This window comes from Ostrinia nubilalis, chromosome 16, assembly GCF_963855985.1.
Source record: "Ostrinia nubilalis chromosome 16, ilOstNubi1.1, whole genome shotgun sequence".
NCBI classification, from domain to species: Eukaryota; Metazoa; Arthropoda; class Insecta; order Lepidoptera; family Crambidae; genus Ostrinia; species Ostrinia nubilalis.
The window spans coordinates 13,242,827-13,258,445 of NC_087103.1; the positions used below are offsets into that span (position 1 = coordinate 13,242,827).

Genomic DNA, 15,619 nt, shown 5'->3' on the forward strand with positions numbered 1-15,619 from the left:
CATCTGCATGGCAAGTCCGCGGTCTCTCTTTCAATCTTCGAATCGGTAGGTAACTCCAAATCCTGGGGGGTACCAAGGGGGTGCCTTACGACTTAGGGGCCATCCATAAAGTACGTCACACGAATTTCATGATTTTTTGAGCCCCCCTCCGTCCTTGTCACACACAGGTGGTCACATTTCTGAGCCCCCCCCTCTTTACGTGTGACGTACTTTATGGATGACCCCTTATGACGGGGGGGTGCCAACCCATCCTACCTGTCGGCGGCAGCGCCAGCCGGGTGTCGGCCGCGAAGCCGCGCTGCGCCAAGCGGTCGAGGAGCGTGCTGGCCGACCATCACCTCTCGCTCACCGCCTCTTCCCCTGGAAACGTTCACAGTGATTATGAGCTGGTATCTAGAGAGGTGGTCAGATTCACAGTTTAACTCCCGGTTTTTTCGGAAAATTTCATCAAGATCGACCTACTTTTTGCACGAAAAAGTTACAAACATCCCCCATTCATTCTCGCTAACTTTCGTGTTTTATACATTACAAGATCATCATAGTAGGTAGGTACCTATCTATAATAATTAACTGGTAAAAAAACTGAAGGGTAGAAGTTTCTATTTATAAAATGTTACAGAATTGATGAGATTTCAAGAAAAAATAGTTAAAAAATTCTTCCATGTTAAAAATATTCCAAATGACTCTTGTCGGCCAAAGATTGAGCATTCTAATTATTTTTCGCCGAGGAAGGCCGCCCCCATTTATGTTTTTGGATAGATTTCTGATTCTCCCCGATACAATGACTTACATAAATCAGAGGCATCACAGCGGACGGAACAATTCTCTTACCATTAACTTTTAGGCTAAAAGGGAGTAAAGGAGGAACACATTATATACTTAGATATGTATTTAAGAGGTACCCTACTGTTTTCTTGACCGCAGGAACCTACTACCCGTTCGCGGTAAGTTTGCCGGTCCGTGGAATGCGCGTCCCCTCCCCCAACCCAACCGATTAAACGCAATTAATAGTTAGATATCAAACTTATCGCGCACGGATAGGTGTGCTTTGTGTGCTTATGCACTACCCAGATAGCAAGCGAACTTGCTGCAAATATGATTTTTATTTGAAATTAGATTGTCACGTCAAATATGACAAATCAAGTTTGTGGCAATATTGCTGTAAGCTTTTTGATTTAGGTATGATGTTTCAAGGCTTTTTTAATTTTGAAGCAAGTTTGCATTTTGCGCTATGTTTCAAAGATGAAGTATCAAGTTAGTTTTTTGTTTGTTACAAACTTGCGTTAAACTGTCATACGCATGGAGCAAATAATCAGTGTTGCCAGAAGGTTACTTTTGTAACCTTTTAGGTTACTTTTGAACTGCATTGGTTACACTAATGAAAAGGTTACTTTTAGGTGATTTTTCAGAAATTGTAGAATTAACTTTTACAGGTTATTCAGTAAAAATATTAATAGTGACAATTTAAAAATTATGTCATAAACTGCATTTAAACATGAATTTGATTTATTATTTGTTAAAGACAATGAGTTTTAGCAAATGTTTTTTTGATAATAAAACGCAAATCCATGAAACGGTTTTATACGACCGGTCACTTTTCGGTCTTCATGGAATGGTCAAAATTTCGAATTTAGGTAAACATGAACCATCCATGAACAACCTTACACAATCGCTCCGCACCCCCCCCCCCCCCCCCGTATGAAGGTTACTTTTTATTCAAAAAGGTTACATTTTTTTATATTTCTGGTAATTTCTGACAAGACCCGACTGGCAACACTGCAAATAATCACTAGTGGTCATACGCCAACGTCACTCGCCCGAAGCCATAAAAAAGAAAACAAAAACTTCCGGTTCCGGAAGAAAAAACAGCCAAGTGTTTTGCTTGCACTTTTGCAGCATACTCTCTTCTAATCTGTGTTTTGCAGTGCACAAAATCAGTGGTAGAACGTAGAACCTACAAGTTTTTTTGTTTTGCACGGTGTTTTATTTAATAAACGCTTCTGTTGTGCGAATTGGACGCGTGACGTGCTGAAGATTAAAGGTTAGTTCATTTATTTTTACTTTTACAAACAGAATTAATGATAATATGTAGTTCATATCTATCCCTTAAACCTTATTTACCTACTTTCAAACCCAGGCAACGTGTTCCAAGTGTTCCTAACCCTAAATAGTTCCTACATGTTCGATCCTGTTTAGTTATGCATATTACTCAATATCTATTTCTAATTATCTATGTGTAACAGAAAGGTGTTATTGTAAGTTGTAAATGTACATCGTGGACCCTGTCTTGCACTGCAATTGGAAAATAATACATAAATAGAACGTCTAAAATTAACAAATATCCTCAAATAAAATAAATTAATTGCTGTACAGTGACTGACATTGATGGAAAAGTCATAGTTTTTCCTTTCAATAATTATCATGTTGCTATGAAAATGCTACACTCATAGCACTTCAAAATTGTAAATGTAAATATAAAATACCCCCTAAACATCCTATCCACCTTATCATGTACTTTTATCCTACCTCGTTTAATTCTTAAAATTGTTAGTTATGTCTTAGCAAAGGTAACATAAATTTCCTCCTACATACCTATCTATTATTATATAATATAATTATAATTAATAGTGTTATTTGGTTTCAGACTTTGCATAATGGAATCAAAAAAATTTTTTTTGGTTACATTTTTAGATGAAGATGATGCTCCTGGCATAGTTTCATCAAAGTGGTTAAGATACCAACACTTGTTATTACCCTAATGTATGCACTGAAGAAATCAAAAACAAACTTGAAGAAGATGCCTGCACCTGAAGCAACATGGTCACAATATCAAATAAAAATACTTAAAAGTTATGGTAAAATAATTTTCTTTATTTTTGTATTGCTAAGTTATAACTAGATTCTACTATTGTGAGACTTTTTTATTTATTTCAGAAACTTATGGCGAAGCACGATTACATTTAAAAAAAGCGGAAGAAACCTGAAATTTGGACTCAGACGAAGCAGAAAATGATGTTACAAATGAAGTGACAGTGGACATAATGTCTGCTGTAAATTACCCAGTCACCTCCGGTTCTAAAGAGGCCAAGCAAACACAACTCAAAGCTGTTAACTGCCAATCAGGTAACAGGTTTTTATAACATGCAATGAGCTTCTCTCGTCAAAGATGCAATGCGACAAAATTTCATATTTTCACTTGTTTTAGTTATGACTTTTCCATGTTTTTTTATTTGTTACAGAGTGCATTACAAACAAGCAATATGCTATACAGCAGAGTCATATGATTCAGATTGTGTCAGACCTAGCTAACCAAATGGCTGAAATCAATAGAAAATTGGATTTACCGTTAGCTAGGTCCGAAGAAACATTTTCACCAACAGATGACAATGCAGGTCTTTCAGAACTTTTGGCAAGTCTACCAGTAAAGATATTGCAAGTTTTAATAATTTCGATGACCATTTAAAAATAAACAAGAATACAGGCAATAGTATGTATAAATTAAATACTTAAACACAGGGCAAATTTTATTATTCTATGAAAACATTCTAATGCTACTTTAATTAAATTTCAGATGTCATTTTTGTCTGGTATTGGCGGCAGAAATGTAAGAAGCCTTACGACTAATATGTTGAGACAAATAATTCTAGATGATGTATAGCCGAGTTGTATTCGTTAACTGGGAAACAGATGAAAAATTCGAATAAAAAGTCATTTATGAGTACAGAAACCTATAAATTAATCTTTCGTAAGTACCTTTATTTTATTACAAACTTATACAGGGTGTAAATGAATTCATAGGCAACCTTGCAGGGGGTGGCTCAGACCATCATTATGAACTTTTCCTATGACCAATTTTTCCTGTTTTCATACAAAAACTGATCACGAAAATAAAGTTGTTCATAATGATGGTCTGAGCTTCCCCCTGCAAGGTTGCCAATGAATTCATTAAGATACACCTGTATATCTCTCAATATACCTACTACTATTATTTTCTGAATCATTCGTGTTTGTTAGTGTTAATTATTTTTATTTTATTTTTCAGAAATATGTAGAAAAATCAACGAAGATGTAACTGAAGACAGTCTAAAAGAAATTATAAGTGATTGGCTAAATCAAGCTAAAGTTAGACTTTCAAGAAGGTAAGATTTAATTTATTTACATTAGATGTATTTTATTTTACACTAGCGACCCGCCCCGGCTTCACACGGGTACATGTATTATACATATGTATAAAACAAAGTTGCTGTCGCTGTCTGTTCCTATATACATATGCTTAAATCTTTAAAACTATGCAACGGATTTTGATGCGGTTTTCAACAATAGTTAGAGGGATTTATGAGAAAGGTTATATAATAGAACCCCATACGAATCCGGGGCGGGTCGCTAGTTATACATATATTACATTATTATTACACAAGGGACAGACAGACAGCGACTTTCTTTTATACTATGTACCTAGTGATTTACAAATTTTAGATGTGCTCCTTTCAGAATTTTAACTAATAACCCCTTACCCTTATAGTAGTTTTTAAGGATTACTATAAATATATTTATTTCAGACATAGTTCATAATTTTGTTAGTAGTACAGAAACTTATACAATTAAATGAAAATAATGTCTTAACCTGTGATAAATATACTTGTTTCTTTTTGTTTCAGAGCAGAAACACAAAATAAAGAAAAAAACCAATAGCGGCGACCATGAAACCGATTTTTTCTCATTTAAAGTAAGATAAGATAAAAGTATAAATAATAAAAAAATATATGTTATGTTTGTTGTTTTATTTAATGTCAAACATGCATATTCATTGCAAGTTTGTTAAGGCAAACTTACATATTATTTATACAGGGTGTTAGGTAAATGGGTATATGAGCCGACACTAGCCCATGTTAACATGGGCATATAAATGGTATGGTGAAGTCAGAAATTTGATGTCATCATTTTATTTTTTTACATTTTCATACAAAATAAATTTTATAAAATCCGATTTGTATGAAAATTAAAATAATTAAAATGAAGATATCAATTTTCTGACTTCACCATACCATTTATATGCTCATGTTAACATGGGCTAGTGTCGGCTCATATACCCATTTACCTAACACCCTGTAGAAGCAGACATAATGCAAGTTTGTTAAGGCAAACTTACATATAATTTATAGAAGCAGACATAATGCAAGTTTGTTAAGGCAAACTTACATATAATTTATAGAAGCAGACATAATGCAAGTTTGTTAAGGCAAACTTGCATATACTTTATAGAAACACATTAATGCAAGTTTGTCGCTCGGAAACTAGAAAGTTTGATTTAAACTTGCCTCAAGTTTATATACTTGCCATGGCAAATTTGAAACAAAGCTTCATTTTTGATACATCAAACTTACTGCAAGTCAGATTCAAGTTTAAATTGTTATCTGGGTATCTAAGTCATACCATAGACATCACTTCTCTCTCCACCCCCATGTCCTCGTGAAGGCTGGTCACACTGGTATGACAATGACTTCTCCCTGTTAGTATCTGATAACCTTTAATCCGGATAGATTCAGTGGCGGCGTAAGGCGTAGGCGACGTGGGCCACCGCCTACGGCCCCGCGGAACAAGGGGCCTCGCGCATCAAAAATTTTGAAAAAATGTATACAAGGTGGAGATGATAATATCACAATAAATGGAAACATTGACTATTAAATATAAATTCTTGATAGCTAAACAATGTAGTTAAAAATATATATTTTTTTCCAAACAAATTCAGCCATAACCAGACACAAAATTAAGCAACAACACGGTTTTAAGTGACGAACATTATTCTTTGGCGCAATATTCCTTTAAAAATAATCACTGAATCAAGAAATCAGAAACTGTCAATGAATAGACCGTTGACCCGTTTTTTTTTTTTATAAAATCCGTCTTCAGGTCGCTACAGAACAAGGCCTCGCGAAATCTGTCTTGCCCACATCAAATTTAGGTCTTGCCCCGCCACTGGATAGATTATGTAACTACCTTCATTAGCGGCTGGCGAGTGGGCTCCGGATTTGTCGTTGCGCGGCGTGGTCGCCCCGTCCGAGTGCTCCTGAAACAGGCATTTATAGTAAGTACTTACTGGAATTAGTTTTATTTTGTAGATAGGCAGGGCAGGTTATTACTTACAAGGACACTTTTAATTACTTACTACTGCCACTGGTTTTAATGATTAAAACCTAAAATAAGTAAAAAGTATCTAAGTAGGTAGATATACTCGTAGCCTAAGATACCTATGCAAATTATAGATAGAGTTATAGAATTTAAGTAATACTTTAATGTTACACTATACACCAAACTGACCTAAAAGAAAAGACAGGGTGAACAGGCTGTCTTATCGCTAGCTAGGAGGAAGCGATCTTTTCCAGACACTGAGAGGACAGTCGTTTGTAAAAAAAAGGGTGTAGTTACTTAAGTATTGACTTAGACTAGTTCGCAAAGAATAAGTAGGTACACCATAGGTAGGTACTACCGAATACTCTATTCACGACGACACGCTTACTGCGTGCTTTTTTTTCCAAATTCGACTTCATAATTGAGTTTTATGATGCGAATTAACTTGTTTGTGTTCCCAATTCCCATACCAATCTGGTGTTTAAATATTTTTCAATACAGCAGAACCGACACGAGTTGCCAATTAATTCAGCTTGGCGGTAAATTAAGTTTGTTTTAAAATATCCTGGCTTCATCAAATACGGCGATAACAGGTCGTCCATTGGGCCATTGCACAAGCCAATTATTAACTTTAACGATTCACTGCCATTTTTTATCGATTGGAATAATGCTTGCTATTTATAATGGATTTTATGGTGTCAACTGAATAGTTACCCATCTAAATAGGCAACTAAATTAAAAAAAAATATGAAAACTTATTCTCAAACATGTTTTTTGGCTACTTTTAAAATAAGCTTTTAAATTACAATAAAACTCAACAAAAAGAAGAGCCCCAAGCAGTCTCTACAATGCACAATGTTGAGTCTACATTACGTGATTGCTATTACAAGCACAAGCAGTCACATGTCGTGTTTCTCATTAGCGCCGCTAGATGGAGCTGTGCTGAGTTGACTCGCGGTATCATTTGATTTTTTCCAGAACTTAAGTAGTCCGGCGACCGCCAACAACGTCACTCTGGTTTCCCTTCAATACGTATAAATCTTTCGCCTTTTACTAAAGATTTCCGTGGAGGGGAACACTCAAATGAGTCTAACTCTATTTTTGAAAAGCCCTGCTCACGCGGGGTTTAGAAACTGAAAGTAATGATGAGATCGGCAAATAGGTATTCCCGTAATCCTATATTCCCGGTAAACTGGTACCTATTTGTATTTAATTAGATTTCGGCGTATGTTGTTAGAATTTATAGTGCAAACTAAGTTTTATTTTACAACTAAGGGCTGATTTTTAAATCGTCGGATAACTTTTATCTGAAGAATAAGTTTGGCTTAATGACAGTTCCAATATGGAATATACTTATGTCAAAATGACAAGTTTATTCTTAAGTTATAAGTTATCCGACGATTGAAAAATCGGCCCTAACACTAAAATAACCGCAAGTAAGTAGCAGTGAAAGTAAGCCCACAACCCACAGCGTACGCAACGACATTTTATAGCTGAAATAGCAGCCAATAAACGAGTTAAGCTTATCGCACATGAATTACGTCATTTTAAAGCTGAAATGGCGGGCGAAACCTGTAAAAGTAGGTAAGCCAAAGCTGAAATCGTGCCACACCACTACGCTAGTTGGCTAATCGGCTGTCCAGCGCTAACTCTGTTAACAACGATGAGCGACAGGCCAATCAATCGGTGATTGCGAATGGATGGAAATGGTTTTCATAACTGGCAATTGACAGTCAACCTAATTGTTGACTAGTAAGAATAGTTGCGGATCGAGATCGAAAGCGTTAGGAAATAGTCCCCTATTTCCGTCGGTTTTTGTTAAATCGATTGGTATCAAAAAGTTTTATACAAATACTTGTTCCATAAATGGTACGAGACGTATTAAAGTAACTATAACCAAATAAATTAAAATTTAATTATGTTAATTATTTTTATTTAATAATAGTTTCTGAGTTTCTTGCGCTGCTTCTTCTCAGCACTGGCCCATTTATTGTCCTGAAGCAGTGGTAGGGTTAATACTGGAACGTGTAAAAGTGCTTTTTTAAAGCCAACTTACAGAAATAAATTAGTTTTATGAGTTTTATATCGATGATATACTTTTAAATAAATACTTAGTTAAAGCATATTCTCTTTGTGTCTGATCTAAAATACTGAGCAGGTTACCTAAATTAATAATTATGTTCTGATCTCAAATCCATTAGGGCTAAAATAAAACCGCATAGCCCATTTGACTGTGGAACCGATTACTTATAGTGGAATTGCCCGACGCCCGTAAATTGTGCGCACGTGTGTGGAATACCCCACTAGGTCTATTCAACAGACTCCGCAAATACAACTTGAATGAGAGGGACGAATAAAGCCAAAACAACGTATTCTCGAGTAAATTACGTTTCACGACACGGCACCTTACTATGTACGTAAGTATGATGAATCTCCTCTTTTTGTCTATCTTGTTAGTAACGTATTGGATACTACCAAAGAGTATGGTTTTCGCTGATTGGCATTTCAATATTTTATAACAAATCGTAAATATTAACAGGAGTAAAAATAAATATTGCTTTTTAGTATCCTTTACGAAATATTCAGTCATAAAACCCGGTGTTCGTATCATCGGATAACGAGATTGTCTTCGTTATAACGAACCGGAATGCCTCCGATCCGGATGGCCGGTCACCGGAAAATTGCCGGACGGTGCGCTACCGTAAATTGGATAATTTCGTGCAGGTAGCGCCTTGCCATGGAAACTGGCACTGCTATCAATGGCTTCACTGTTTTATTTTTCAAATTATTTATTTATTTATTTATTTATTATTCATTATTGAGCAATTACATATTTGATCCAAATAGCGTCCTAAATCCTCTTTAGGTTTGTCTAGACACTATTGTTCTCTATACAAATAAAAACAAACGTTTTAGTATAAGCATTCACAACACTTTCAGATATACAAAACATTATTTTAGCGAGTGCGCACTACGATGACGAAAGACTCGACGTTCGATCGCGATCGCAGACCGGTTGGGTACGCATTGTCGTTGTGTGCGTAGATAATACACAAAGCCCCGTCCGTCCAGTCGTCCGCCACACGCATCTGCGCTTGCGCCCGCCTTTATAGGATGTTCCAATTTGGTACACGCTAATCACACAGTTGTATGTTTATGAAATCAAGAACTGGAAAACTCGTATCGCCTGCCGATTCTCTGTGTCCACTGTCCAGATAAACGAATGTAAACGGTAGATAGAGAGATGTGTAGAGATGAAACCTCTGTGTGAGTGACCTGAAAGGAATAATATTGATTTGGGAGGTCGCATTTCGCCTCTACATAACACTAAACTACTAAAGTATGTATATTGACGAGCGGACCATCCATTATCGACAGTGATATTCTTTTGTTTGAGTGTCAGTATCATTAGAAGTCCCTCCTTCCTTATTTATACATTATCGCCCATATTCACAAACATTACATGAGGTCTCCCAGTGCGCGTGGACGCACAGAGTGACACACGAACCAGTCACAGAGCTCTATTCAACGCTGTGCGTTCGATTTGCTGCTTCACTTAAGCAAGCATCGTTTGTGAATACGGGCGTATGTTAGTTATTAATTTCATAGTGATCTTACTTAATCAATCAAAATGTTTAATGTTACTTTCATAATTTAGGTAGGCTAAAATAAAGCGAAATAAAGCTACATTTTGCCAATGTTCGTGGCATGGTTTACTAGATTTACCACCATGCCTCAGGCTGAAACAAGCCTGTAGTAATATTTCTCTGAATCATTATTATTTTCTGTTAGCGAGAAAAACATTACATTCCCAAGTTTTTCTTTCGGAAATGCCTACTTACTTAATCCCCGAAGTCATGAAAATATGAGCGAATTTACAACATCGGCTTTAGATGTTTTGTGGCTTTTATGAAACATGTTACAAGGGTCGAGAGAGGATGAAGTTTTAAAGCATATTTTGTGAGGAAAAGTAAGGACCCTCTTTCAGATGTTTGTCTAGTTGTGACGTTGGTTTTTGCCAACGAGATGATATTTGTTAGGTGATTTCGTATTGTCAATTGTGCCTAGATATCTAATAATATATAACTCAAAGGTGACTGACTGACTGCCTGACATAGTGGTCTATCAACGCACAGCCCAAACCACTGGACGGATAGGGCTGTGGCATGCAGGTAGATGTTATGACGTAGGCATCCGCTAAGAAAGGATTTTACGAAACTCCACCGCTAAGGGGACCCAAACCCAAAACGGGATCCACGCGTACGAAGTCGCGGGCGGCCGCTAGTTAGGTAATATTTTGTTAATTGTATTGAAATCAAATCAAATCTTTTATTCAGTATCATAGGCCCTTTCCAGGGTGCTTTACACGCCCCAAATTTAGCTTGCCCTACCACCACTTCGGGACAACATATGGGCTGGTGCTGAGAAGTGGCGGAATAAACTCAGTCACCTTTTGTGATCCAATGGTAAACGTAAGATAGTTGCTTTAAAGATCAGCTTAACCTATGTCAGTCTGCAAAATCACAAAATATTACCTAATCGTTCGTTCGTTTCAGCCAAATGACGTCCACTGCTGGACAAAGGCCTCCTCCAAGGTTTTCCACAATGCACGGTCCTGCGCTGCCCGCATCCAGGCTCTTCCCGCGACCTTTACCAGATCGTCGGTCCACCTAATATTTTCCGTAAAAGCTCTGCTTACATGAAGCTAGATACTATGAATATTCTCATAATATTGTTACTATACCAATCCCGGGAAACTTAGTTCATAGCCATTCCAGTTCTAAACAGCAATTTGTTAGCAATGGCTTGAGTTTTATCCAATTACCGCACCGGAGAGCCCATTTAGTAGTTTTCCTGAGTTATACTAGTGCATTTACAGCACAAGAGCAATATCAGCCATACCACAGATAGTTATAGGAATTCTAGAAAAAACATTTGAGTAAATTAATAACAATTAAAGTCTTTCAAATCTTTATTTGAAAGATTTTATCTTCTCTCTACTCTCTCTACATCATTTAATTCAACGTCAAAAGATCACACTATTTAGTAAGTACTTATATATTTTGAATGAATACATAAATGATATAACTGACTGACTCACTCATCACGAAATCTCAGAAACTGCAAATGCTAGGTGTCTCAAATTTTGCATGGGGATTCCTTTTAGAACGTAGGTGCTCACTAAGACGGGATTTTGCAAAATTCAACCCCTAAAAGGGTAAAACCGGAGGTTGGAAGTTTGTATGAAAATCCTGTTTTTACGAGTAGGTACGAAGTCGCGGGCGGCCGCTAACGATATATCTGAAAATTGGTCCGGACTTCAGTAGCTTTACAGCTAGTGTACATATGAGTTCGCGACATTTTTCCTTATTCTAGTGAGCTAGCTGTTTCCTTCAACAATGTAGGTCCAGGGAAGTTCTTGGCAAATAGTTACATACCAGACGACCGGATGGCACGAGCACGAGGCCGTTTTATTATCTAATATGGCGCCGTTTCCGGTTCCGGCGCAAAAGGCTATTTGCAGTTTAAACTAACTATTATATCTAAGAGTAGGTAGAAAGTAGTTTTTACTCTCTACCCTACCTTCATTTATCTGGTAATGTTGCGGCCAGTTCATGAGAAATTTTTAAACAGGATTTTTGTTTATCCTGCTCTGTTTTTAGAGCCATCGTTTATGTTGGGATTTACCTCGAATAACGTGAAATGAAGGCTTTGTTTTCTTTGAAAATGGAATTTGAATAATTACCACGAAAGCCTTTGTAAACTTTATGAACAACGACATGAGTAATTAATTAGATGCCGCGGTCTCTCTACAAGCAACAGTCTATAGTTTTTTGGCAGAAAGACACCTACAAACCATATCGAATCACCTAATATTATAAATGCGAAAGTAACTCTGTCTGCCTGTCTTGCTTTCACGCCTAAACCACTGAACCGATTAGTTTGAGTCCCGGAAAAGGACATAGGATAGTTTTTATCCCGGTTTTTGAAACAGGAACGCGCGCGATAAAGTTTTTCTGTGACAGACAAAATTCGACGCGGGCGAAGCCGCGGGCGGAAAGCTAATAAGTATAATAATAACAGAAAAAACCCTCTTAGGAATGGGTATTAGACAGGTACTTGTTTGGAAAATAATGCCCAATCTCTTTATCAACAAAACCCTCATAATCAATCTTTAGGTATCAGTTTAATATTCAGCAAATCGTAGTTTTTCATAATTTATTTTTATGTCAGCAATAATTATGCTAAATGCCACTATCCTTTCGAAGCCAGCCAGCATTATCGATTCAGCCCTAAAGGCATAACTGTCCCCAATCGAAATTCTTGGTAAAAGAAAATTACTTACGTCTCAGAAATAATTCCACCCTATTCGCGGACTTCAAAGGCATATGTGGGTATTTAGATATTTAATCCGGGCTGAAGGGACTAATGGAAAGATAAAAACTGTTTGGGATGAAAAGGAACTTAGTGGTGTACGTCAGAAGTTCTCGCTATACTTACGAGTTTTGTTTGTCCTTTTAAGGAAAGTTGGACCTTATATTGGAGAGGTGGAAATTGTTGGATGTTTTACCTTTTACTTTTACTTTTAGCACGTGTTTGGGTTTAGTGTTAATCACACAAATAAAATACCTATTCTGTATTTAGTCTAGGCGCAGACTACAGATTTATTAGTTGGTCGATAGTCGGGTCGGGCTGTTAATCAGTATGGAGATGTATGAAAGTGCGCACATTACACCGATTTGGTATCGGCCGATTCTTCATACAAAAAATCTGGCCCAACTATCGACCAACTAAAAGTCGGTGGTCTGCGCCTCAGCTTAAGCTTGGTAACTTTGTAAGTCAGGTATTCTTACATTCTACTACTTAGCACTTAAAAATCTACTAACTATGTTACCTGATCCTGAATGTAGAGTTGCGGCTGATAAAATATTTCACGTGTGTACTTCTTATAGTGTAAGTCCCTACAATAATAAACTAGAAGAATGAAAACATTAGTTTGCTAGTACATATATTACTTTTGTTGTCTTGTAAATGTATTTTTGATGACAATAATAAGCAAGTTCTGTTCGTCATGCTTATTTTAAGCTTGTGGAGTATCGAACCAGTGAAACTTTGTTAGGTATTTACTATTATGAATATTAACCAATAAGCCTAAGCTTTTTATCGATTTTACGTGATAAGCCCATACGTTTGTCGACGAAAATGATCGATAAGAATTTATCACGGCGCGCATCCTAGCCCGGCAGGGCTAACTGTGAGCGTTTCCAGGCTGATCGAGAAATATCCGAAGAAAGTCCGAGGGAACTCAAAGAAGCCTTCGGACTGGCAGTCGCTTGTTTTATCGACAAGTATAGTTTGTTCTTATGAGCAGTTCTACGATGACCGCAAAAGTTACTCGCATTCGAAGCTTAATATATGGAGTATAGGTATTTAATTTTTTTTAAAACTCACCGTCAAGTTGGCGGTAGCTGTGAGTAGATCCAAGATGGCTGAGAAGGAACCCCTCGCGGCACGGCGGAACCCTTCTGGCGGGCAATCGGTAGCCCCACCTGCCACGCTGACTGGTGACTGGGACCACTGTGAAAGATAGGTTAAGTTTACACCACATGTTAACGAAAGTTTAGTCCTTTGACGCATTGTAACTGTCGAAAAAATAAACAGAATTAAATGAGAAACTTATATGTGACAGTTGATTGTATTTCGTTTGCTTGAAGAACTGCAGAGTTTTCTATGGATTTATCGAATACGAGTAGGTACCTACATTTTTTATTCTATGACCGACAAACTATAATGATGAAAAATAAACAATGCTCTACTAGAGATGTTGTTATACAACTTCTGCTAAGAATAATAAATTAGTCGTATCTAGAAGAAGCTCTACTTTTGCGTTATTAATTTATCACGACTGTACCCTTTATTTCTAACTTCTTTCCGACACAAAAGTTTATTTACTTCGTTTCTTTAGGCAGTTAATCCGCTGAGTTAATTTTATTGCTCTCCTTCGGATTTGGAAGCTGATTGATGAAATCTGGTAGTCCAGGGTTGTAAAGCAAAAGGTCACTGAATCACTCACTCATCACGAAATCTAAGAAACTACAAGTGCTAGGAGTCTCAAATTTTGCATGGGGGTTCCATGAACGGACGGACTTTTAGAACGTAGGTGCTCACTAAGACAGGATTTTGCAAAATTCAACCCCTAAGGAGGTAAAATTATTTTGCTTTTATCATTTATTTTGCTGCCACATCAAATAAAATAATTATCATTATTTTGGTATCACCCAACCACCTAGTTATAATAATGATTATAATCTACTTATTCAGTGAGGATTTGCGATAATGCCAAATTAATTGGTAAGTTACCTGTTAAATGTTACAACTACATAGCTCCCAATTAGATAAATCAAGCCTGATAACATTATTAATTAATTACTGATACAAAGGGAATAATATGATCATAAGTAGATGTAATCCTCTTTAATATTCTGTTTATATTTGTAATTATATTCTCGTTTGTGTATGTAATTGAAACGTTACAATTAGAATAGATAACAAAGCACATCTTACAAGATATTAATTTGATATTAAATTGTATGGAGAAATTATGTAGAGTTTCAGTGAGCAAAAGTTTCAGGTAAGTATATTTAATCTTTATTGTACCTACAAAGTACCTTTAACCGCTTGAGTCCCAGACGGCATTAATTAATGTCATAACAATTGATTATCTATTGTGTCTAGATTCGCGGGCCTTGAAGGATTAATAAATAATATTATTGTACCGCCTAAGATATTCTCAGGTTGACTGGAGGAGAATTCCGACTGGTTAAGTCCGCCCTATATACAGTGTTATATGCATGTAAGCTTTAAATAAATAATAACATTGTAATGTTCATAGCAAAGGAAACATTTTCATCTATTTCGGATTAATTCGGATAGGTTGTAAATTGCTTAAACACAAGAAATTAATAACTACTACATAATTATTTAGTAAAATATCTATTCTAATCGTTAAGCCGATAACTGCCCTCATTATGAATTAACTATAGTTGGTAAATAGTTGTGGGTAGTTATAAACGAGTTCGGCACATTATTCATAATGTTCGCAAATTCTGCCAAGGTGGATCAACGTCAAATTCGTCTTAAAGTTTCATACATAATTTCCCCGGGGTCGCGTGCTGGTAGGCTGATTACGATGTTATATCCCAAGGATTAGGCTAAGAGAAGTTTTTCTGTTTTGATAACTAATTAATTGATGATACCTAATACACGGTTTCGTTCAATAAGAATTATCAATATTTGCAATTGTTATTTTTTATCATATCATTGCAAGACTTGAAGTGAATACCATTGAATTTTTGCACGCCTCTGCTAGCTCAATATTGGAATTAAACTCTTTTAAAACACGCTGTAAATGATGCCACATAAAGCTCAGCATAACTTATTGAATAACGTTTTACCTAGTTAATTGCCTTTTAATACCCATGAAATACGT

At 36.4% G+C, this 15,619-nt stretch overlaps 2 long non-coding RNA genes and 1 other non-coding gene across 4 annotated transcripts; 2 read left to right on the forward strand and 1 right to left on the reverse strand.

The window, feature by feature from the left end:
• Window positions 1-265: 265 nt before the first annotated feature.
• Window positions 266-13,701, reverse strand: LOC135079457 (uncharacterized). Its single transcript, XR_010258807.1, has 3 exons — window positions 13,582-13,701; window positions 5,998-6,067; window positions 266-360 (listed from the first exon to the last, which is right to left on the reverse strand). It is a non-coding gene; the product is annotated as an uncharacterized LOC135079457 (long non-coding RNA).
• LOC135079421 (uncharacterized) lies at window positions 1,878-4,769 on the forward strand. 2 transcript variants are annotated; one of them, XR_010258796.1, is made up of 7 exons: window positions 1,878-2,041; window positions 2,645-2,855; window positions 2,935-3,123; window positions 3,240-3,487; window positions 3,572-3,745; window positions 4,043-4,139; window positions 4,659-4,769. It is a non-coding gene; the product is annotated as an uncharacterized LOC135079421 (long non-coding RNA). The 2 variants fall into 2 exon arrangements; XR_010258797.1 differs by having other exon boundaries at window positions 2,692-2,855.
• On the forward strand, window positions 7,139-7,256 carry LOC135079589 (U5 spliceosomal RNA). Its single transcript, XR_010258830.1, has one exon. It is a non-coding gene; the product is annotated as a U5 spliceosomal RNA (small nuclear RNA).
• Window positions 13,702-15,619: the final 1,918 nt, after the last annotated feature.